Genomic DNA, 23459 nt, shown 5'->3' on the forward strand with positions numbered 1-23459 from the left:
AAATCACCTCTAAGATGAAGACAAACCATCAAGCCATGTCCCAGAGTACCACATCGACACATTTGTTTAACACCTCCAAGGATGGGGAGTCCACCACCACTTCCCTGAGCAGCCTGTTCCAACGATCCAGTAAAAAAATCTAGTCCAGTTCAGAAAGGCAGGAGGCTGAAGGCACCTGCCACTGAAGGAAACAGAGCTTGGTGTGTTGAGCTGTATCACTGAAGGAGGGAATTGCACCAGTAATAACCCTCCTTTTTTCTGCAAGAGCCACAAGTCTCCTTTCAGAGAACCACTGCACTTAGATACCTGGAGTTCTGAGAGTTGAAAGAGAGACCGTGGGAAAAAAAGGCACATACAAACTACTCATTGCTGCCAAAACCCACTTTCCCTTGCCTCAGCCTGACTTCTGGGTAAAACTTGCAAAAGGAAGAGTCTGTCACACACAGGAAAGGGAGCAAATGCATCCTTATTCTTTTCTCTGGACTAAAGGATCTTTACCCTCCTTACTCATAGCTGTGGATGCGGTGAATAGTTTCATCCTGAGCAATAACTTAGTACTTTAAATATGAAGAAGCCAATGCATGCAACTGAAACCATTCACACTGCTCCCCTGACATCATGACAGTAAAAAGTTCAGTACTAACGGCAGCAGAAACCTAAAGCCTGCTTGAAGCTACTTTTTTTACCCCAATTATAGAGACTGAACATATGCCAGCATGCATCTACAAATGCCAACTACATTTCTCACAGAAGAGAACCAGCTTTGAGGTTTCTCTTCCTCTACACCATTTGAGTTTTCAGCCTCCTGGCACTAGAAATACTCTCCAGGTTCTGTTCTAGCTTAATTTCCCCTTGAGAAGATCAGATAAAGGGGGTAAATTTAACTCATGCTCATTGGCAATTACACTTTGGCACTTTCCAAGTCTTAACACCGGGGTTTCAGTTTGCTGAAGCTCAAGCCCCTAGATACTGACATGATTATCAAGAAAACCACAAACTGTGACTCCAGCAGCTGTTTCAAGTTTGAATAGAAGGGTCCAAAATTAAAACATGAAATTTTGCTCCAGTCCCATGCAGGGATGAACATTAAGTGAGCTGTTCAGGATTTTACCTGCAGAGGTTGGGCTTTTCACCACAAGAAGGGCACTGAGGTGCTAGGATGTGTTCAGAGAAGGGCACCAAAGTTGGTGAAAGGCCTGGAGAAGAAGGCTTATGAGGAGCAGCTGAGGGAACTGGGATTAGTTTAGTCAGGAGAAGTGGAAGCTGAGGGGAGATCTCACTGTTCTGTACCTGAAAGGAGGTTGGAGTGAGGTGGGTGCTGGATCAAAAACTGGATGGACAGCAAAGCCCAAAGAGTTGTGATCAACAGAATTAAATCCAGCTGGCAGCTGGTCACAAGAGTGTTCCCCAGGGCTCAGTATTTGGGCCAGCTCTGTTTAATATCTTTACTAATGATGTGGATGAGAGGATTGAGGGGAGGAAGGCAGAGAAACCTAGACAGGTTAAATCAATAGGCTAAGGTTTAACAAGACCAGATGCTGGGTCCTGCACTTTGGTCACCAACATCCCCAGGCAACGCCACAGGCTTGGGGCAGAGTGGCTGGAAAGCTGCCCAGGGGAAAAGGATCTGGGGGTGCTGGTGGATAGCTGAAAAGGAGCCAGCAGTGTGCCCAGGTGGCCAAGAAGGCCAAGGACATCCTGCCCTAGATAAAAACAGTGTGTCCAGCAGGAGTAGGGCAGTGATTGTGCCCCAGTACTCTGCTCTGGTGAAGCCACAGCTTGAGTGCTGGGTTCTGTTCTGGGTGCCACAGGAGAGGAAAGACATTGAGGTGCTGGAGTGTGTCCAGAAAAGAGCAAGGAGCTGGTTAGGGGTTTGGAGGGTGTTGTACAAGGAATGGCTGAGGAGCTGGGGTTGTTTAGTCTGGGGAAGGCTGAGATCTTGTTGGTCTCTACAGCTACCCAAAGGGAGGTTGGAGTGAGGCTGGTGTTGGTCACTTCTTCTAACTAACCAGCAATAGGACGAGAGGAAATGGGGTTAAGTTGTGCCAGAGGAGGTTTAGATTAGACATTGAGAAGAACTTCTTTACTGAGAGAGTGGTGAGGGGATGGAACAGGCTGCCCAGGGAGGTGGTGGAGTCACCATCCCTGGAGGTGTTGAAGAAGCTGTAGATGTGGTGCTTCCAGGATGCAGTTCAGTGGTCGTGGAAGTTGGGTGACAGTTGGACTCGATCTTAAAGGGCTTTTCCAACCTTAATGACTCTGTGATTCAGGGCATAATTTAACGGCTATGATGGTGTTAGCCTGATGGTTGGACTCAATCTTGGAGGTCTTCTCCAACTGAAACACTTCTGTGATTCTATGAATGCAAGTTCAGCAAACTTCAACTCTCCAACAGAGCCCAGTTTTGTTAGCTCTGGTGCATTCCTGGACCTGATCTATCCAGCAGAGCTCCTCAAAACAGAAGTACTGGCACTGCTGAGTTAAGATGAAGCCTCTTTTCCTTGCGCTTGAAGTCATACAAAATTCACTTCAGGGTCTTCTATGATATTTGGTTTCTATGACTAACCTGCTCTGGAGCTTTCATTTTCACACAGCTTTGTCCTCACTGCAGTTACAGCCAGCTGTTATGTAGAATTAGGCTCACCACATTACCCTGGCATTCTGGTCACTTGAGCTGATGGCATGGACAATTTGCTTCAGTGCTTTCTGTTTCTAACCCAGTGTTTTCCAACATATTCTCTCCTCTTGGCCCCGGTAAGGGTTTCTTTGATACTACACTGCTCTGACTGCATGCCCTGTCAGTGACTGTCGGAGATCTGGCCCTGGGGATGTGGGTAGACCTTTGATTTGACCCAGTATGGCCACTTTCTGATGCCATTGTCCCAAAGCTGGGGGTAATGCAAGTATCACACAGCAGTGGGCCTGCCTCACTTCAGCCTCTGCAGCATCAAGACATTACTCGTTGACGTCTCCCTTAAAGGCATTTGTGGAGAAGGGGGAAGGAGAAAACACCCCACGCTTTGAGGAGCACTGCTATGGACCACTGACTCATGGCAGCACTGGAGTGCAGCTTTTAAAGCATTATTCACTCCTGCTGCACACCATCAAATGGGGCACTTATCTGTTGGCATAAGACAGCCAACCCTCAACACAAAATTATTTTAAAGAGAATTTAAGAGATGCTCCATTTAGAGCAAGAGTTTGCTGGATTTTATTCCACTTCATTTGCAACACGCTGAAGAACACAAATCCCAGGTGCTGCATCCCAGTGGCAGGCCCACGGATACATTAACTCCCATCCAAATCAAACCACTCTTACGGAGAAAAGCTGCAGACACATTACGTAGTCGCTAAAAAACACTTCAGCCCTGATTCATCCAGGGTAAATTTGCCATAGGCAGGGTGGGGTAAAGTTTGCTAAACTTCAAATTACCTTCCCTTAAGCATATCTACAGCTCCTTGCTCAAGCTGCCCAACCACACTGGCTGCTCATTTGTAGGGTTACCACAGGGAGGGCTTTGTCTCTGTTTTCATTCTCCTTTCATGCACAAACAGCTCCGGGCAGGGTGGTTTAAAGCAAATCCAAGCCACCATTAGGCTTGTCATTATCACACCCCATTCACATATTCTCAAAGTTTTAAGTGGGTAAGTTATAACCACTTAGCCCATCATTAACAAACAAAAAGCAATTTATTAATCATGGGTGTTTAACTCTGGGGAAAGGCTCACTAGAAGGCATTTTAATTCAGCTATCACAGCAATGTATTTGTCCATAGATTAAAACCACTTAGGGCTCCAAACCAAAACTTTAGCAACAGACAGCTGTCCAACCTTTCGAGAGGAGGCTCCGGGGAGACCTAAAAGCAGCTTGCCAGTACCTGAAGGTGGCCTACAAGAAGGATGGAGAGAAACTGCTTACACTAAGGTCTGCAGTGATAGGGTGAGGAGAAATGGCTTCAAAGCAGAGAAGAGCAGATTTAGATTGGATGTGAGGAACAAGTTCTGCACTATGAGCGTGGTGGAACACTGCAACAGGTTGCCCAGGGAGGTGGTTGAGGCCCCATCCTTGGAGATATTCAATGTCTCTGGGCAGCCTGAGCTAGTTGAGGATGTCCCTGCTGACTACGGAGGGGGTGGACTAGATGACCTTGGGAGGTCTCTTCCGACCCAGGCCATTTATGATGAAGATGCAGTAATATTTAAGGGATTGAAGAGCTATCTGCATTCCAGTGACACGTGCCTAGCAGATACAGGCAAGAGTTGCCAATTTGGGAAGCATCCTGAAACACAAAACTGCCCACAGGCAGCTAAATAGATCACAAGGTTGTCTGATTCTAACAACTCTTGCACCTAAGGAGATGAATGCTTGATACTCCTCAGCTTTCATTTGCTTAGTACCAAAGGCTGGACAGAGTTTTCTTCTGTTTTGTTTTTCTAAGTGTTTCCAAGAAGCATTCAAAGTTGTTGGGTAGATTGTCAAGAGCCAGAAACCTTCCTGAACTAGAGGAAACAGGCTGCATTTCAAAGTGCAAATTTCTTCCCCTTGAGATTAACTTAAATTTTCTGGAAAACAAAGAAAGAATTAAAAATCACAGCCCAGCCACAAAGGGGCTGGCACAATTACCCCTATCTGCATTTGGGAAGGGAGTACACATCCTAAAATAACTCCAGTCTCTCCCAAACTGTAGGACTGCCATGAAATCCCCTAGAATATATAACTGAAATTAGATGTTTGCATTCAGAAAGGAAAACAAGACAAAACAAAACAAAACTCTACAGTTAATTGTTCCCAAGCACAAGAAACTGGGAACAAAGCCTGCTATTGAATGAGCATTAATGATTTGTCATTTTGTTCTGCAGATGTTTCCCATGAGGGAAGATAGCAAAAAATTCCACTTGAAACCCAGGGAAGCAACAACAAGAAGCTGAGTTGGGTTGCTGCATTTGGTTGGATACTTTTACTCGAATTTGTGAATACCATTCGGTTCAACAGGGATTCTACTTTGAGGGGAACTTGGTATCCAATCACATTTTAACAGCTGAGCTCCACAATCCTTTCTCACTTAAACCCAAATAGGCCAGGCTTTAAAAACCTCTTCACAGAAGTCATAACATGAGACTGAGGGAGCTGGGGTTGCTTAGCCTGGAGAAGAGGAGACTCAGGGGTGACCTTATTGCTCTCTACAACTACCTGAAAGGAGGTTGTAGACAGGCAGAGGTTGGTCTCTTCTGCCAGGAAACCAGCACCAGAACAAGAGGACACAGTCTCAGGCTGCACCAGGGGAGGTTTAGGCTGGAGGTTAGGAGGAAATTTTACACAGAGAGATTGCCCATTGGAATGGGCTGCCCAAGGAGGTGGTGGAGTCACCATCACTGGAGGTGTTCAGGAGTAGACCTGATAGGGTTCTTGGTTGCATGGTTTAGTTGATTAGGTGGTGTTGGATGATAGGTTGGACAGGATAATCTTGAAGGTCACTTCCAACCTGGTTTAATCTATTCTATTCTACTCTATTCTATTCTAAGAGAGTATCCCCCATCCTCTCTAACAGCTCCAAATCACTGCCACCTCCACATCAATGGCAGCAAATGGCTCACATAAATCAGCATTTCCATTCATCTCCACTAAGAGATTATCAACCATTATTGATGATATACCCTGTCCTGGCTAGAACTAGCCCTTCCACAACAGGTGTTACCTATTTAGGAACAAAGGATGAGAGCACACACTCATAAATCCTGAAAAGACAACAGAGCTGTTTCTGCATCTGAATTCATGGTGTTTCACAGAGCTGGAATTCCTTTCTTTCCAAATTAGCTCTGATCTTAAGGTAGAAAAGCTATACAATTCCAGAAATTCCCCAAACAATGAAGTCTGCCCAAAGCTCATGTTTCCAGTAAAGCAGCATTTACATTGCAGACTACAAATGTAGTTCTTTGGAATGGGCGACAGGAAGAATTGTCAAGGGTACAAGTACTTCCCAGAAAGGAAGGATGTGAATAAGACAGCCCTTCTTTCCCCCCACCCCCCATTCCAAAAGTCAAAACCAAAACAAAGACCTCAAAATCCACATTACTATTTTGCTTGTATTTTCCCAAGTTGTTTTTGTAGGAAAGTGAAAACAAGCTAGAGAAGGAGCATCTGTGTAAATATATGAGAAATAGGCACCCACCAGAGCAGGCAGAAAAGTCACTTAGCTCCAGCTCTCACCATTCATTAACCAAGAAGCCAGAAACCAGCAATCAAGCTAACTACTTTTAATTAGGGACCACCAAAAAGTGTTTCCAAGAGACTCTCTCCTATAAAACCAAAGATAGTCACTTTATGCATCCTACCTACCCACAGAAGGGTCCTCTCTGGTGGCAAGGGGGCTGGTTACCTACACCACCAAGCTGGAAACATTGCAGCTCCATTTCCACAAGCAGCCTTGAAGACTCCCACCTCAAGGGTCTGTCTTCCTCAAGCAGCAGCTGAAGCCAACGGCAATGCACAGACACAGACACACTGTTTGTAACCATCAGCCCTGACACAGGGTTTAACAAGCAGCTGTGAAAGCATCAAATCCAAAGGTTTAAAACAATGCCTAAATGTCAGACTGCTTCTGTGAAGATAACCAAAGAGATCAGCCTCCTAAATGAATGAATAAATACACCATGAGGATAAGCTTCAGAAAACAGAAATCAAAACTGTATCACCCTCCAGATTTTCTCACAATAATCCAATTACTTCACAAGTGACAAAACAATGAAGCTCCCAGCAGTGGTGTAGCCTTGCAAAATGTCACATCAGTCTGCATTAGCAGGAGGCTACAAAAAGCCTCTTAATCAGAAAATCAGCATTAAGCACATTGTTTGCTGCAGTCTTTCACTAAGCATGAAAAAAAATAAGTTGCAGCCAGTGTTCACAGAATCACCAAGGTTGGAAGAGACCTCAAAGATCATCGAGTCCAACCTGCCACCACAGACCTCATGACTAGACCATGGCACCAAGTGCCACGTCCAATTGCCTCTTGAGCACCTCCAGGGACAGCAACTCCACCACCTGCTTGGAACTGTTTGGGATGGAGTAGTAAAGGTTTAAAGAAAAAACAATAAATTAAAATTACAAATCCACATTTTCTTCACAAGTTGAATGGAAGTGGCCTGCATCACTCCAAATACCCACTTAGCCCAATGAGCTGCCTCTAACTCTGACCAAAAGCAGATGCTCAGGGGAAGAAAGGAAGGTCAGGCAATTATATAGTGATTCTGCCTGCAAAACAATCTCCTGGATCCCAGGAATCTGTGATTTGGGAGCTGCTTCAGCTAGAAATTCTATCTGCAGCTTTGTGATTGGCAGTCCTAACAGACTTCTCCTTCATTCATTTGCCTTAACAGCTTTTAAAATTCATTTGTATCTCAAGCAATTATATCTTAAATCAGGCAGATACCACAGTAATGAGTCCCACAGATAACCTACACTGGGGTAAAGCACTACCTCCTTTTACTGAGAATTACCTCAGAAGAAAAAAACAAGTTTAAAAAAATTGAATTTTGCTCATTTATTCTCACCTCTAAAATCTTGAGCTACATGAAGGGAGGTGTAATTATTCCATTTACTCCACATCACTCAGATTTTGCCCATTTCTGCATTATCCTTTCTAATCATCTCTCTCTCTTAACTGAGCGGCACAGAATCGTTCAAGGAGCCTGGTTAATGCTATACCACCCAATCATTTCAAGTGGCACACACAACAGGAACACAAAACTCTCTTTTCTGAGACAATTGATGTGTCTGAATATATCATAGAATCATAGAATTGTTAGGGTTGGAAGGGACCACAAGGATCATCCAGTTCCAACCCCCTTGCCCTGGGCAGGGACACCTCACACTACAGCAGGTTGCTCACAGCCACATCCAGCCTGGCCTTAAAAACCTCCAGGGATGAGGCTTCCACCACCTCCCTGGGCAACCTGTGCCAGTCTCTCACCACCCTCATGGGGAAGAACTTCTTCCTCATATCCAACCTGGATCTACCCATTTCTAATTTTTTTTCCATTCCCCCCAGTCCTATCACTCCCTGACGTCTTAAAAAGTCCCTCCCCAGCTTTCTTGTAGCCCCCTTCAGATACTGGAAGGCCACAATAAGATCTCCTCAGAGCCTTCTCTTCTCCAGACTGAACAGCCTCAATTCCCTCAGTCTGTCCTCATAGCAGAGGAGCTGCAGCCCTCTGCTCATCCTTGTGGCCCTTCTTTGGACACCTTCCAGCGCCTTCAGATCCTTCCTGTAACAGGGGCTCCAGAACTGGACACAGTGCTCCATGTGGGGGTCCCACCAGAGTGGAGTAGAGGGGGAGAATCACCTCCCTGGCCCTGCTGGCTGTGCTTCCCTTGATGCAGCCCAGGATGTGATGTCATGCAGTCCAAACCAGTCACAACCCAAAGTAATCCAGGAATGCTTCCAGTTAATTAACATCTTATTTTCCACAGTCTTATCATTATGTGCAACTAAATATTTTTAAGCTGAAAGAAAATGTTAAAGGGCTTTTAAATCACCTGTGATTGATGTGGAGCTTTTGTCAAAGGACTGCTTTTTTTTTATAAATAGGGCAACTAACCACTTGTAAACACTTCCAAAAGCTATAGCAAGAGCCTCCTTTCAATCAGTGCACCGCAACTGTGTGGTGGTAGTGCAAATAAAAATAGCTGAGTTTGCTCTAGGAGGTGGCATCCTCAGGGCAGGGCACTGCACCTCTGGAGTGCCTTACTGCTCAAAAGACACCCAAAATCTGGGGAAGATAGAAGACATCCGACAGAAACAAAGTCTCCAGTAACAAGGCCTGCTGACTACTGATCCCTAAATTGGCCCCAAACCACCTGCCCACACAGCAATCACTCCACTCTGTGGCAATGCTGGTGAATCTGCAGTTACACCCAAGGTAATTTCTTCAAGCAAGAAATTGCCAATCATGTGAGGCAGCCAATCATAGAAGGTGATCAATCATTTGATTAAACACAGGAGACTCGGCCCAGTTTCTCTTACGTTCTCCATCTTCACCCTCACACAGGTGGCAAAAGGGAGTTAATCTTTAAGTGCAATACAGAAAGCAAGCTCTGCTGTTGAGACACACAAATTGCCTAAATATGAATATTCCCTCTGCTGCTATGATTTGATAGCAGCATCATCATCACAGAAAATGGAGCTGCACTCAGGTAGAGCCCTGATACTCCATCTGAAATCACACATTCGAGGCGTTCGTGCTTCTGACATCCTCATCATCCTGCAAAGACCAATTTAGTCTTAAGAAACAGCCCCCTGGGACCCAGGGAACATTTAGCTGCTTAACTTCGGTAGGAACAGGCTGAGGAAGAACGTTCCTTTTGCTTATAAACAAGCCTCCATGCAAGTGTGTTATCTCATAAATACAACTGGAAGTAAAATGGGAATGTGGGAAGGGTGCCAATGTAAATCCTCCAAATCTGAGGAAATCAGGAGCAATTTTCCACTGAAGGATGGAAACATCATGGAGGAAATGCAGAGCATATTTAGCATGCTTTGCTCTCCTAAGGTAAAGCCTCCCTCTCACATCAGCACAGGGCAGAGGGACCGCAAACACTGTGGTGGTGATGAGAGACCCCATCCCTCTGTACCTTGGGAGACTGAAATTCAAAGCCTTATCAAAAAATTAATTCAGGCTGCAGGAGTAGGTAACTGAAACCGATAAAACCTGAGATTCTCATAAAGTGGACAGTGCAAGCTGTGACACCTGAATGAATTTCACTGCCACTGGAGGACCCCTGGCAACCTTCAGCTAGCAGTAAGAAATTAGTTTTAGAAATGAGATGGACAAGTCAGCACAATGTAGACTAAAGCATCAGAAGCAGACAACTCAACATTACCTAAAAATCTCAGTGGGAAGAATCACAAAGCTTCTGGGATGAGTTTTAACCCCTGTACTGAGCCTACTGTGGCCAACGCACTTGGCCCAAACCCAGCTTCATTGTGGACAGCCCCAAATTCCAGTGAACTTCCACATTCAAAGCACAACCACTGTTCTCTCCTCTGAAGTATTTTCTCAGCTGAGCAGGTATATTTTGAATAATCACCTGTTCAAGTAAGAGGGAATTCATCAGTGCAGTTAGCTGGAAAGCAGCTGCTTATATTACTAAATGCCACTGGGGGAAGAAAAAAAAAGATTTGCAGTGAAGTTGAGCCAGTTATGCAGCAGCTGCCTTGAATGACAGGATGAACAACACTGCTAGCCCGGTTATGGTCTTAGGCCCTGGCCAAAGAGGGGATGATTACAGGATCCCACCTGCTAATTAGATACCCAGCAACTGCCAACAGCAGTGACCATCCTCATCCCCTCGTTTCTGAACTGACACCCAAAACACAGCTACAAGCCATTCCACAGCTTGCTGTGATCTAAGTTAAACATTTCTGAACAGCACCACATTGACCATTTCTGAGAAAAGTGAGAAGTGCCAACAATTATTATGAAATAAAATGAACATTTCCTCTCTGCACTGTTTCCTTCAAATTGCTTTTCCCGTAGCTACTGCAAAGTGAAACTACACAGGCTGAATCCATCCAGACTACACCCTATGAAAGTCTGTTTGCCTTACACGAAGCTATTTTATGATGGTATTGAACAGCAGCAAGAAATCAAACGAGATTATTACTCAAATACACCCACATCCTGACAGCTAAACCTACCTGCTCTACAGTATCATCCCCTGAGAAGGAATCAAAATCCCTGCAGAACACAGGACAAATTCTATAGCATAACCAAAGAACATGAATGCAAAAATGTCCAGGTGAGGATTTCTTAATGTCGTGCAGAGCTGTCAGTGCACTTTGAGCAGCCCTCACAAAACTAAAGGCACCAAGTGGTCTCTTTCCAGTTGCCACAGTTGTGCTAACCCCACTGAAAAATTAGAGCACTTCTTACGGCAAGCACAGGGGGGGTAAGATTTTTTTAAAGAGAATTATACTTTCCGTCTTCAGTCTCCCTCAAAGCAACTTTGCTATATTGATGCACTCGCATGAATATTTTGCTTTGTTGGTTGTTTGGTTTTCTTTTAGGGGTCACTTCTTATTCCGTGATTTCTTTCTTTCTATAAAGTCCACAAGCAACCAACTCCATTTCGGTATGCAAGTACACATAGGGATGGACCAGATCTGGGAAAGTTGACTGCGAAAGGGAAGGATTTCTCCAGCGTACTTCTTTTTTTTCATGCAGATATAAATATCTGTACATGCACACTCATGCATTCACACGGGTCCGACTGTCCCGTGCTGCATCACTAAAGCAACACACAGCAAGAGTAACCTCGACCCTGCCGCTACAAAGTTAGCCCTCTTGGATGCCCGGGGAAGTGCGAGCATCGATCGCAAAACGCCTGGCACAAAACAGGCAAAACCCGGCAAAAACAATGAACACACACACACTCCAGATAAGCTTTCCCTTTCGCCGTGAATTGGTTCTGTATCTAACGCAGCTAAACACCGAAGCAGGCAGCGACAGGAATCAGCGAGTGCAGAGGCAGCCCCCCGAGTGAATTGGGGACCCCCCCGCAGCGGGAGCGCAGCCCCCAGCACAGAGTGGGGGCTTACCTGTCCGCTCACAGCGCCGCAGCCGCCCAGCTCGGCCCGGCTCGTTCAGCGACCGCGGTCCCGGGGCGGGCACGTGTCGCTGTCACCGGCCACCCCCCGCCTCCCGCCGCGGCCTCCCCAGCGCCTCCCGGGGCGGTGCCGCCGCCGGCACCTCCCTGCGCGCTTCCCGCCCGCCCCCGCCGGGGCCCGGAATCGCGGGTCTTCCAGCGACACCCCGTATCCCGAGCATCCCCTTCGCAGCATCCCCTCCAGCCCATTCCCGCAGAGCATCCCACCTGGGAGTGGCCCTCATTCTTAGGGCACCCCCCTCTCCCCGGCCTATTTCCCCCAGGAGCATCACCCATCATCCCTTTACCCTTCCCCACCCTACCCCACCCCGCCCCCGACCATTATTTTTCCCTGGGCATCCCTCGACTAAATCCAAACCCCGAGCCTTTTGTCCCAAAAGCCCAGAGGAAGGTGGTGGCAGAGGCAGGGGTTTGGTAGCACTCCCCTGGAGAGTCCTGGGTGAGGTGGAGCTAGAAAGGAAACTACGTGCGTGACTGGGGGCAAAGGGAAATCAAATCAACAGCAGCACACCACATCGCACTTTCTTGGCTCCATCTCCTGCAGTTATTTCTTGGCTCGAACTCCAGGCTCTTAACAAGGGAGACAAGTCCCACAGTTGTGCATTTCTGGCAAGGAAACCAAGGCAAGATTGAGTACCATGACTTGCTTACCTGGCGTGCCAGCAGCCAAAACGAGGCCCCACACGTGTGTTCCTTTGTGAGTTTCCATGGCATGGGAAGGCAAATGCTCCCCAGCAGCCTCTTCAACACCAGGTTATTTCTGGAGCACTCCACCACCACACACCTTCTTGGAGATCTCATGTGCATCACACCTCACCACTCCTGCCCCTGGTGTTTAACTTCCGTTGGGCTGGTGTCACTAGGTGAGGTGCAGAGTGATGGGGGGGGACAAAGGCAAAGCTTAGTGATGGAATTTATTTACATTCCATACCTACCATTCTGATCTACAGAAATTGCAGGTTACCTAAGAGCGTGGCTGACGTAGTGACACTCACCTTGTGTCATCTACTGAAACTTGGTGATGTAATCACAGCATGTCATTGCAAAACAGGAATTGCTCTGCACGTGTGGCAAGCGTTTGTCACAGTGCAGAGAACTGTCCCACAGACCACTGGAGAGAGCCACAGGGAAAGCATCATAAAGCCACTACTCCAGTTCAGGGAGCTGGGGTTGCTTAGCCCGGAGAAGAGGATGCTCAGGGGAGACCTTATTGCTGTATACAACTACCTGAAGAGTGGTTGTAGCTAGGTGGGGATTGGTCTCTTCTCCCAGTCAACCAGCACCAGAACAAGAGGACACAGTCTCAAGCTGTGCCAGGGGAGGTTTAGGCTGGATGTTAGGAAGAAATTCTTCACTGGAAAAGAGATTGGCCATTGGAATGTGCTGCCCAGGGAGGTGGTGGAGTCACCATCACTGGAGGTGTTTAGGAAGAGCCTGGATGAGGTGCTTGGTGCCATGGTTTAATTGATTAGATGGTGTTGGGTGATAGGTTGGATTCAATGATCTCTGAGGTCTTTGCCAACCTGGTTAATTTTGTATTCTTTCACCCAGATCTGGAAAGGAGGAATCCACACATGTACGCAGTCCCATGTGGGTCTGCAAGATGAGGAGCTAGGAGCTGCACACCAGCAAGATGGAACCTTGAGCAATTTTTCAGGATTGGGGTGGGGGGAACATAAATTTGGCAGAGTTTCATTGTGCTGCCTGACTTGGAGGTCACTTCTGACTTGCCAAATCCTAACATACCAACACAGCATCAACGATAATATCTATTCCTCTGGTCAATGTTACATCAAGAACTATGCAGCTGCTCCTAGAGCACATAAAGCTTTGCAAAGTTTTGCTAAATGCTGAACAGGCCACATTAAACTCAGCTTCTGCAATCGAAAATGGGAAGTTGGCTGAAAACAGGAAACTAATCAGCCAGGTAGGAAAACTTGTGCCACTTCTGTTGCCTTTTCAACTAAACCAGGAATAGTATCAGATTCAGATAATTAGGGGAGTTTGGAACAGGAACAACAGTCTTCAAAACAGTTTTCTGTTAGTTCTGTCATCCCACAAAACATGCATCATCAAAATAGTTCTGTGCATGTTTTATCAAAGGCTACAGCCAAGAGAAGGGAAAAAAAAAGCCTCTAAACATGCCCAGGGCCAATCTAATAAAGAAGGCTGCTGAATTTTGGAGGAGATGTAAAACCTCAAACAAAACCCCTCCAAACAACACACACACACACACACAAAACAACCCCAACCCACAAAATAAACCAAGCAAACCAAGGCCTTGTGCATGTCTCTACCAAAATAAAATACAACAGTGCTTCTTGGATGCAGCAGGAAGATAGAGTTCTCAAAATGGAATTCTTCTACCCAGTATCCACCAAAAGAGCTTGCCATGAGCTAGTGGCAGTAAAGGCATAAATCAATTAACTGCTACAAGACTACCCAGATATACTGTTAAAGAGATTAGCTTGAGAAATGTTCTTCTCTTGGACATCATGTAACTGTATTAAGTTCTGACTACATGTGAAGGGTTCTGTGGTGATAAATGCTGCAGCTGCCCTGGAACACGCCAGTTACCAGGACTATCCACAGCCTCTTTCATCCCACCAGGAACATGTCACTGCTTATGTTTGTCCTTCCACAGTGCATGTTCACCATGTGCTGTGCTGGGAAGGCAGTCAAGATCACTAAGGAGCTGCTGTCAGAGCTGAAAATAAAACCAACCACCCCTTGTTCCACAGGAGCAGCGATTTTGCGTGCTCACTGAAGACATACCACTGCAAAGATATTCAGAGCAAGAAGTCACACCTGGTTTCTAGTTCCTGTGAAGGTTGGTAGATGTGGTGACTCATGACTACCCTGCAGCCCCCGCAGATGCTTTACTTGTTTGATCTAGTCATGGTCTTCTTTCTTCAATGTTATATGCTCACAGCAGTCTAGTTTGTTGGGAGTTTTGTTTGCTGGCTTATTTGTTGTGACTTAAACCACCCTACTATAGCAAATAGACAAGAAACCAGAGCTAGTGAGATCTTGAGGGGACATGACACTTTGGAAGTGTCACCAAAACCTTAGGGCAGTCAGCAAAATATCACCATAAAGCATGAGAGGAGCTCATATGAGAACACTTTATGAATGTGTCTAATGCACTCTGAAGCCATCAAGAGCCAAGACATTAACTGTTGTAACTTTAACTCGTTAAGTACAGGACTTGGAGATAAACCTTAGTTAAATCCTACCAACAGAAAACAAATGCACTGCTGAAACCACAGCAAACATAAACATTTGAACAGGAGAGACGCTGAGAGAGAAGCAAGATCTTTTTATTACCTTTCCAGAAGCACTCACGAGGAGCCTCTGCACACCTTCCTTTCAGGCACACAAATGTGTTTCTTCTGGATTTTATTAAGGGTGGCATTACCAATTCCTTTGAGAGAGGGAAATAAAGAAAAGTATATAATTGAGAACCACAGCTGGCATTACCAAACCCTGCTCATTTTGTGTGCAGGTCTCATTTTGTCATGGAGGAAAGAAAAGCTCTCCGCTTAGCAGACTGGGGAGGGGGAAGGGGGTGAGGGTGTGTGCAGCTTTTCTCTTTTGCCTTCATTTTTTTTGCCTCTAATGAAAGGGTCTTTATCCAAACTTGGCCATTGTGGATTTCTGTGAAGCTGCTGGAGACACTGCTTATAGCTGCATCCTTAGTCACAGCTACAGGTGCAACAAGAGGAGCATTAGCATCCAGCTCAACTTCTGAGTAGTATTTTCCAGCTGTTATAAGGAACAGACTTAAGGGTACAGGGGCACAAGGAGATCAAATGACAGAAGAAAAAACTCCAAGGTGCCACCTCGTGCAAGAATTAACTGTTGCATTTCTTTTATTCCAAAGTTGGATAATTAAGGTCATCAGGACTCCTGGCACCTACCACAAAGAATTACAAGTCTCTACAGTGCAGCTCATTTTCCTTGCAGCTGTGCAGCTATTTTCCAGGCAGCTTTTGGAGCAGGACCAAGGGTGTGCTTTCTCCTCAGGTCTGTGAGCGTTAAGCCATTCCCAAACTGCAAGCCAAGGAAGCTGCAAGGTTTGTCATTCTGTGCAGCTACAAAAGCAAATGCAGTGAGGATTGTAGGAGACTTGAGTATGTCAGTAGGCTGAGACCAGGACATGAATGATGATAATTAGTTATGGCTTGACTACTCACTTTCAACTCCAGAGAATTACCCTGAAAAGCCACCTATATTTGTCCTGCTTAACCCCATAATGATTCACCTTACAGGCTGCCTTGTATGTTGTTAGGAGCTGGAGTCTCTGCTCTGAAATGTCACTGGCCAATTGTCTGAACAGCAGAAATGCTGCATGGTGAAACTTCAAAGAAATGAAACCATCACAACCTCGCGTTTCCTCTTCTCTCCTTTTCAATCACTTGCCCATATTTGTGTGGAACTGGATCATTTCAAGCCATTCAGGGCTGACTACATTTAGGTCAGCTCTATATGGTGAGAATGAAGAGGAGAGGTTTCCACCACTCAGGATTCGTTAACAGCTTTTAAAAACTCTTTAAGCAGGCTTAATTTTGTGACAAATCTTATCATTTAGTACCTCTGTTGTCACATTCCTGACACAATTCATTGAGCAGCAAGGCAGAGGACTCTTTCTAGTGCAAACACTGAGCTTTAAGAGCATTTGAAAATACAGCTCCTGATTCACCCCAACAGTAGTACAGAGCTCTGCAGGGGATCTACATGTTCCTGAGAGCAGCAGCTGATGACTGCTGGAACAAAACAGTTGTCAGGGAGTTGAATAAGGAATTCTATCCAAGAGTCTGCAGGAAATTTGCCAGCATTGATCAATTAATCATCATACATCCCAGCTATTAATGTAAAAATTACTATCACAGAATGTTAGGGGCTGGAAGGGACCTCAAAAGCTCATCCAGTCCAACCCCCCTGCCAGAGCAGGAGCACCCAGAGCAGATCATACAGGAACACATCCAGGCGGGTTTTGAGTATCTCCAGGAGGGAGGCTCCACAACTAACTAACACAAGCTAAATTTATCTTTTATGGCTGGCTCAAGGTTAGATAAGAAACTAGTGACAGTCAGGAACAGAATATGGAATCATGATCCAGGAAGAATATTGTCAGTGGAAATAACACTGAAGCGTTGGGTAGGGAAAGAAAAGCTGAGTGCCTGATTTTGGTTTGGGTTTCTGCTTGTACTTCTCAAGCAGAGAAAACTGGTCCCTGGAGTTTTCAGCTTTCAGCTCAGTGCTTTTACCATTCCTTCATGTATAGAGTTATAACACCAGATAATCTGTGTACATTCCTCCCACTTTCTGACAGTGATCTTCATGGGAAGAACATGCAAGCACAAACTAGAAGACTAATACAGTGTGGTCTAGACAAGTCTTGGGTCTAGAGAACAGGGACATGAATTAAAGAGCTGTAGTCTGTTCCAGACTGCACCTAGTAAAGTATTTTTTATGTCTCTTTTCAGAGAAATGCATGCTCAAGAGTATCTTCCTACCTTGTACCATGCCTGTTGGAAGTGGTATTTGCTCTTGTTCTGGAAAGGAAAGGCTGAAGGAAAGGTTGCACACAGGAAGTTTTAACAGAGGGGAGTTTTCAGCTGTGTCTATTAATAATTGATAGCTAAGGAGCAGGCTTTACATTCCTCCTGACTGATTTGAATTAGGAGAAATGCTTTCATTTCTGCTACTGGTAATGCTTTTTCTATTTCAGCACTTACCACTTAATTATAGTGCAAAAATCTCATTCAGCCTAAATCCAGAGTCTAAAACTGGGAGCACAGCAGACTCCATCCATGTTAATTATACATATTTCCAGTACATTGTTTAAACAGACTAGCTAGAACTGTTGACTCTGTCAGATGTTAGTCTTCCACATCTGGATGTTGAATGCATTCTGATCCTGGACTAGAACAAGTCTTTACATTCAGACATGGCCACAAGTCTATTTAGAGCCTCACTTAGCAATTCTCTCCAAGTGTTAACAGGTAGAAAGACCCCAGGCTAAAAACCAGCGACCTATGGACCCTTTAGTCTTTTCATTTCGATTCCCTTTTAACATGCAAGACCCAGAAATGACCAAAGGTGAGCTGAGAACTACCATAACTAAGCTTAACAAGGTTTGATGACAAGCTAAAGAGGACCAGTCTGCAAAACCAGACCAACTGTCATAGATGCCCTCAGAGAGTCATTAGTACACCGATGGCTAAGGGCCTTGATGGAGGTATGAAGGCTATCATGCTCCCTGTGCCAAGGACAGCTGTGCTTGCCAAAGAGGTTACCAATTCCATCTGCTCACTACCACCCCATGCCAGACATTGTCACACACAGATCTGTCAGCAGAGCTGCAGCTGGGAGATCTCATTAATCCTCTTCTGTCAAAATAAACTGCACTAGCAGAGCCCTGTTAATTGAACCAGTTCACCTTCTTCCCTTGTCTGCCACAGTCATGTCCTGACTCACACTCACACAGGAGCACCTCGGTGGTCCTCACATCCCTTTTCTGGTCTGAGCTGCTCCAAGACATCTAGAGATACCAAATCTGTATGAGGTATAATAAAACTCCTCAAGCAAAGCACAGTCCCTATGCTTTAGGGATAGAACTGTTAAAAGCAAGCAGTGCCCACTGCAGGCACTGACTGGATACATGCCAGACGTGATCAAAGGCTGTTAACATCTCGCAGCTTCTCACCCTGAGCCCAGCCATTGTTCTTCAGGACAGCTATTTCTAACAGAAGAGGTACTTTGCAGAAGGGTTTGACAGCCTTCAAAGCAGATCTGTCATCCAGATCTTCAGAACAGCCTAATGGGAGGGCAGGAAATTGTGTCACAGCAAGGAAATGACGAGAATCACTGCCTATTTTTGTACCTATGGATTTGCTGCTGCTGGATCATTTCACTGATCCACCAATTTCCCTGCCCTGCCTCCAGCAGGGACCAATAGTTGTCAGAGCCGAGGGAAGCAGAAACCCCCCAGAAGGTGTACAGTCTGTTGCACAATGCTGGAACTTCTGGGAAATTGTCCTCAGCAGCTCCAGGCATGGTGAAACTTGCATCTGAAGGCACAATACCCAGGAGCAATTATTACAGCTGTGTATTTTGCCCTTCAGCCAGTCTATGGTCTTCAGGATATAAACAGGAATGCTGAGTGACAGTAACTGGTGAATACCCATTTCCCAGCAAACCGGCTGGGCTCCATTTCTCATTCCCTTTGCTTACTGTAAAGTAGGTAAGACACTTTCCCGGTCTAGGAAGACCTATCAGTGCTGCAGAGCAAAGCTTCCTCGGTGAAAAGGTGGAGATCTGCGGTTACTCTAGAGTGTGTTGGTGAAAGAGACTCCGGGTGGAGCGTGAAGTGCTGGGGTAAGGCCTCAGCTGCTATGATTTAAAACAGCCCCCGAGGCTTCTCTAATTTACTTTGGAGCCTTTCCTAGAACAAGGTTGAACACTTTGCAGACAGGACACGAAACAAAAGCTTTTTGCCCAGGCACAAGTAAATGATACCGTCCCCGAGCACAAGATGCTAATCCCCCTCTCTTTAAAAGCCCAGGTGTTTCCAGTGAGAGCTTAAACCGTTGCCTAAGTGAGGCCAGGTGAAAAACTACCTCTGTGTACACAGCCACGTTCCCCTTCCTGTGGGTTTGGTAGAACCCGGCTTGAGTGTAGTTAATTAGGAAAACAAAACCCCCACAGAGCAGCCTCTGATAGAATGAGGATAAAAACCGAGTGAATTCGAGGTGTGGGGGCAAGAGGTAGCACTTAGCTTTGAGAGCACTCATTAGAATTCATCTTCCACATGTTTGTTTGTGGAGGATCACCACAGCCACCCAGCCCCTATAAACTCCAAGTGCCAGTCTAGAGATTTCTGGTACTGTACCCTTAAAAATAAATAAATAGATAACCCAGCAGCCTAATCCTCACCTCAGCCCTCAGCAGTTCAAGTCCGGAATTAAAAGAACATAAATGCACAAAAATATTTTGAACTTGCCTTCCCCTTCCCCCTTGACAAATACAACATCTTATTGCAAGGGTTTTAACATGAAGTATTTACCTAAGGACTGGAGGGGTGAAAGGGGAGAAAGAGCACTAAAAGTTGAAAGTGATGTTTCCAGGTAACAGCCAGAGATGGCATCCAGGTGCTTTATCCACCCAGCTTCAGCAGTGCTGATAAGAGGCATGCAAGCATCAATTTGGAATAAAAGCACACCCTGCTTTGCATAGGGATGGGAATAAAAGGTTATGGCACAGAATTAGCAAAACAAATTCTCCTGTCTGTACATTTGGCGAGACTCTGGAAGAGGCTGCCCAGGGAGGTGGTGGATGCCTCCTCCCTGGGGGTGTTCAAAGCCAGGTTGGATGAGGCCTTGAGCAGCTGAGCCTAGCTGGGAGGTGTCCCTGGCCATAGCAGGGAGTTTGGAGATGATCTCTGAGGTCCCTTCCAGCCTAAGCCATTCTATGATTTAGCATCCTCAATATCTACAGCATGGATACAGGAAAAAGAAAACAGGAGGAGAAAAACAGCCTGTTGAGTGTGGGTATCTTAAACAGCTTTCCAATGCTTAGCACAGAACATGCACTTTCATGGCATCTCTGTAAATCACAACAGCAAGATGCTCTCATGTTGTGCATCATTTGAGCATCTTGTTGTTCGTTTTCTTTATGAATCTCAAACTGATGCAAATAATTCAGTATCTGAGAACAATTAGACAGGCAAGGTAGGGGAGATTTGGTTCTTTTAAAAAGAGGAGGAAATAAAAGAAACACCAAGATTTTTGCCACTGTAGTAAAACCACTTGCTGCTTACCTCCTCGGCAGGTTTGGAGGCACTGAAATATTTTCCCAGTCTGGAAAGAGAATTTTGAAATTTGGCAGTAATCCCTTCCCAAAAGCAATGCTGCTGCTTAAGGAAGCACAGATTCTCAACTTGCTCCGTGCCTGTTTGGAGGACAATCCACAGAACTTTCAACACTGCAGCACAAATGTGCTGTTTGCTGCACAAAACAGATCAACTCCCTGCAACACAGCCTCCACCCCAGTGCATCCTCAGCACCAAAGTGTCTTATCTGGACTAAAACCTGGAGACAACTGAAGGAGGTTCCATTGTTTGTCTGGTTCAGTAGAAACCAGAGCCCCAAGGTTCCCATGGTTCTGGGGAAACTTCTTTCAACACAGCCAGCATTTGTGTGTCACAAGCTGTGATCCAGCAGCTGGTGAAGGAAGTTGTGACACCTTACACGAGGAGAGTAAGACCAAAGCATTCTTACTCTTTTTAACCCTCACATCCAATTGTTTCAAGCCACTTGCTAGGCGATGAGAGAAGAGGAGCACAGGGGGGATAAACAGAACGAAGAGTTATCCAGCAGTAACATAAGAGGTTAAGAGCTGACAGCAGGCAGGCAGGTCACACCACATCTCCTCCTTGCTAGAGTCACACTGCAATCAAGGCACTTCTGGCAGCCAGTTGCTGCTACAGGCTGACCCCACCTATGTTTCATGAGAAGAGAGCCAAAGAGAAGTTATGTGAGATCAAGAGAGGAACCAGCCTAGACTATTTGCTGGCAAGAGAAGAGCATCAAGTGTCTAAAGGGAGCAAGGAAAGTTTATGAGAGCTTAAACCTCTTTTTGTCCCACAAGCAAGGCTGAAGTTGTGCTAACATACATATGTCTGAATATAATGCTAGACAGGATCCAATGGTGCCAATCAAACATCCACATAAATGCCAGTCAAGTACTGTACTCAGTATCCTTGAACTTTAAACAGCATAATTCACCAGGCACCAGCTGGTAAGTGCTTTTATTTGTTTTCCTATGCATATTCCTTTCCAAGAGATGAGGCACTCAATTCTGCTGAAGGCCAAGTGGGGAATTATAATTACAATGATGTTTAAGTGGAGGGAACTGGGAATCCTTCCAGGCTCTGGCCTTGAAAGCAAGTGAAAAACCTGGAAAGTTAGATAGGACACCATGAGGTGAAAGAGGATAGGTAGGGAGTAAAGGAATCAGGCAATTCTTTCCTGAAAAAATCCAAGTTCTTCTTCCCACCACCAGAACAAAACCTTAGCATTTAGTTCAGGAGAGACAGTAGATCATCACCACCCAACTTTGCAGTCACAGGCAACCTTGCAACAGTTGATCAATCTAGAGGGGTGTCCACAATTTTTACTTGCTATGCCAGGTGCCACAAAATGCCCCCATGGCACCAGCCTAGATCTATTTCATGGCCGACCACCAGCTACAGAAACAAAAGTGTTCCTCAGAAAAGTCAGATAGGAACATCAAGGATATTTTTCCCTTCTTCCAGGTTCCTTTAACAGGAGAGAGTAGCTTTGCAATAACAGCAGCTAGCCCCTGAAAGCAGACTTTTATACCACACTAGGATAAAGACAAGAGTCCACTTATATTGGCACCTAACCTAGCAACCCCCCAAAAAGGAGAAATATTCTCCAGTCAGTACCTGAATTATTCTCCATGCCCAGTCTGGCTCACCAGTTCTCTGCCTGTGGATGGTACTCCAGCATGTTCCACAACTAGATGGGGAGGAAACAAATAACCTCTCATAATCTTGATGGGAAAAGCAGCAAAACTGAAATGGGCAGAAGATTCAGCATCCTGACACTTGCCTTCACCTGGAAGAGGGGAGAGGACACAGCTTCTACCATCCAGTGCCTGGCCCAGAGCATGGGGCTAGGGGGACAGGGACAGACAGCTCTGCTGTTCACTGCTCTGGGACAACATGAGACGAGTTATTGCACTACATTACAGTTTCTTTTCATACTCATGCAGCTCAACATAGTTAATTAAAAGATTCCTTCAGGTTACCCTTTCAGCTCCTCTAACCCTGTCCTTCAGCACCCAACGTGTATCTTCCTTCCCCTTTCACTGCATTTGGAGTAATTCGGGGAAGAAAAATAAACTATGCTCTTTGTTTCTCTCAGCATTCATACACAACTCTTCCCAAGTAGTTTTCTTTAAAAGCCTTCGAGTTCTGCTCTTCATTCAGCTTTGGAAACCCTGTCAGTGAGGCTGTCCCACTTTGCCTGGTTTTGCATCCCTTGGGAAAACCTGAACTAGCTGCATAAATTTGAGTAGCTATTTTGGCTGATGCAAGCTGAGAATCAGGTTTGCCTGAACCCATCTCCTCTGGAACCACTGAAAAAGAAGCTGAGAGTCACAGTACTTTAAACACTCATGTCAGCAGAAGGGACTGCCTCCTCCCCAGTCCCTTTTGGATGCTCCTGCAACTTGCTACTCACCCAAATGAGTCCACCTGTGGAGCAGATCTCTCTGCCAGCGCCTCCAATGAGGTAACGACTTCCAGCAGTGAGATGTGACATGGACCACCTGGGGAACACTGATATTTTCCAACCTCTTGCCTCTGTGCAGAGGACCCCACTGATCACATCACAGGGACCATGATGGTTTCTTCAAATCACACCTTCTCAGTAGAATTGTTGTCCTGGTTTCCAAAGAGAGATCAACTGGGTCAGACATGGAACCTTACAAAGCAATTTGCTTCCCACCTGAAGCAAGTCTCCTTTCTGCAGTTTGTTTATTAATCCTTGGATTGACTTTTTCTTGGGGGGGTGGGGGGGAGAATAAAGAAAGAAAAAAGAAAAGGAAAAAAAGAAGTGCAAGATGAAAGTGCTTCCCCTTTTTGGTTCAAAGTGCCTGGGAAACAAAACCACAGGAGTGTGAATCGCTGCTTCATTTGCCTTTACGGATATTTCACACAGCTGCATTTTACATAGCTTTAAGCTTCAGTGGGAAGGAGTGGGAA

At 45.6% G+C, this 23459-nt stretch overlaps 1 protein-coding gene across 2 annotated transcripts in view; it reads right to left on the minus strand.

The window, feature by feature from the left end:
- MCTP2 (multiple C2 and transmembrane domain containing 2) overlaps positions 1–23095 on the minus strand; it is a 139796-nt gene extending 116701 nt beyond the window's left edge. The window contains exons 1-4 of one of the 2 annotated variants that reach the window (XM_068143357.1): positions 22936–23095; positions 22137–22209; positions 14990–15086; positions 12314–12521 (exon numbers count right to left, since the gene is read on the minus strand). The gene's annotated coding sequence lies outside the window, so the exon portion shown is untranslated. Of the gene's footprint in view, positions 1–11594; positions 11684–12313; positions 12522–14989; positions 15087–22136; positions 22210–22935 lie in introns of those variants that run through there. The other variant, XM_068143358.1, reaches the window with a different exon arrangement.
- Between the last annotated feature and the right edge of the window lie 364 nt (positions 23096–23459).

The sequence above is a fragment of the Melanerpes formicivorus genome, unplaced genomic scaffold (genome assembly GCF_026170545.1).
Source record: "Melanerpes formicivorus ecotype bairdi unplaced genomic scaffold, bMelFor1.0.p_v2 SCAF_10, whole genome shotgun sequence".
Classification (NCBI taxonomy): domain Eukaryota; kingdom Metazoa; phylum Chordata; class Aves; order Piciformes; family Picidae; genus Melanerpes; species Melanerpes formicivorus.